The sequence below is a fragment of the Lactuca serriola genome, chromosome 5 (assembly GCF_051521515.1).
Source record: "Lactuca serriola cultivar US96UC23 chromosome 5, Lser_US96UC23_V15, whole genome shotgun sequence".
In the NCBI taxonomy this organism is placed as follows: Eukaryota; Viridiplantae; Streptophyta; class Magnoliopsida; order Asterales; family Asteraceae; genus Lactuca; species Lactuca serriola.
Genome location: NC_136412.1, coordinates 184,322,673 through 184,324,778, shown reverse-complemented (window position 1 = coordinate 184,324,778; position 2,106 = coordinate 184,322,673). Strand labels below are relative to the sequence as shown.

At 33.9% G+C, this 2,106-nt stretch overlaps 1 pseudogene; it reads left to right on the top strand.

Annotated features, from left to right (window-relative positions):
• The first annotated feature begins 741 nt into the window (after positions 1-741).
• On the top strand, positions 742-1,870 carry LOC145050005 (ankyrin repeat-containing protein At2g01680-like; annotated as a pseudogene).
• Positions 1,871-2,106: the final 236 nt, after the last annotated feature.

Sequence of the window (2,106 nt, the reverse complement as noted above, 5' to 3'; positions counted from 1 at the left end):
AGATAAAATTTGTCGCTGTATGTCAGGTTTCTAGTAGTGTTAGTATATTAAAATTTCATTAAATGACACACATACCATTATTTAATTGGATAGGAGCTGGTTTATAAGATAAAGGAAGTAGAAGAATATTTAGAGGGTGTTTGGGATAACTTTTAGAGTTACTTATAACTTTTATCTTTTTCTAAAAGTAAAAAAGATGTTTGGTAATCCTGACTTTTCCAACTTTTTTAATAGAGTAAATGTCATCTTTTTGAAAGTCAGGAAATCCTGACTTTTCCATCTTTTACAAAAAAAAACTTTTTAAACACCCTCTTAATTTCTCTACAATTATACATAGGATGGGCAATAGGCCGGGAAATAATTTGGTGGGCTATAAAAAACATGGCACATGGATAGAAAGTTGTTTACAAAAATGACATGTTTGTGAACGATGTAATTAAGTGTTTTGACTTTTGAATCATATATCGAGCTGCTTTAAAGAAGCAATAAAATTTTAGTATCAACTCATCAAAACATAAAAAACTGCAATAGTCAAACTTTCGTCAATCAGTAATATTTCAGAATTTTGTAGGTTTTATATACCAACCCTAAATTATTTCACTGTCCCCACAAATCGACTATCACCTAAGAAAAGTCTTCAAGTAGCTACACAGCTAATTTATCCTGTCCGTTTATTATATATATGCATGATCTATGCCAAACTTCTTCAATGAGCTATTTTCTGCTTTTCGTATCTGAGTGATGGAGCGGATGGAGAAAGAGAAACTACTTTATGAAGCATCAGTAGAAGGAAACCTAACCATTTTGATAATGTCGCTTCAAGATTTTTCCCTTCTTTTTGTAAGAACTAATGTTGAAATATCAAATATATAATAAGTTTTTGATCGTGTTTGCAAGATTTATTCATTTTTATTAACTGATCCTATCTTTAACATTTGTTTAGACCATAAACTTCTTGCTACTCAGTACAACTATACAAGTCAACGCAACAAACATAAGTGGAGAAACACCAATGGATATATTGGTTCATGGTCGTAAAGATCTGAAATATCACCAAATCTTACAGTCCCTAACACAAGCAGGAGCTGTTGAGGCGAAAATTGGTAATTTGTTCAGACAAGATCCTCAAAATTCCAGAAACGAAATCGGTGTGGATGGCTTAGACGACTATAATAAGAGACAGGCCTCTCCTTTTTACTTGAAAGAAACCTCTAAAAACTCTGATGACTGGCTGGACAAAAAGCGAAACACTTTGATGGTGGTGGCATCATTGATAGCAACAATGGCCTTTCAAGCAGATACTAATCCTCCCGGAGGTGTTTGGCAAGATGGGACAACGACAGATGAAAACCGTAGGGCTGGATATGCTATCATGGCATCCAGTCATCCGAATTTATACCATGTCTTTCTGGTTTGCAATACGGCGGCTTTTGCTTCGTCTCTTAGCATTATCTTGTTGCTTATAAGTGGATTGCCTTTTCTGAAGCATCGTTTTTTCTTGTGGATTTTGATGGTCATTTTGTGGATTGCTATACTACGTCTTTGTCAATAACGTACTTGGTTTCCATATTGGTTTTGTCACCAAAACCCACGCCAGAGATATTCAAGAATGTGGTAAAATGTGTTGTGTTGGTATGGATAGGGTTGATGACTCTTTTAGTTGTTGGACACATCATTCGCCTGATTGCAATCGCTATGAGGGGCTTTATCTACTCTTACCTAGAAAGAGGCCAATCTTACGTCCAATTATCAGGAACCATGATGGAATGTAGCATGTGAAACAATCAACCGGTCTCACACCACCACGCAGGCGCCGATTCAACGATAATACTGAAGATATAAAACTTTGCAAAAAATAATGTTATTTTATCAATAGAAATGATTGTTATGGATGAAAAGGTTGTTTACAATATATTTTATTTTATTTTATTACAATAAATTATTTAAAATCATTCAATGTCCAATCTAATTTTCCTTTATTATTTTGATGGTTTATAATACTAACTTTTCTAATTTTCAACATCTCCTAAAGAAAAGCCGAACTGTGTCATGAGAAAACCAAACATAAGATAACATTAGTCATGAGGATTATAGTGCTTAAAGTCA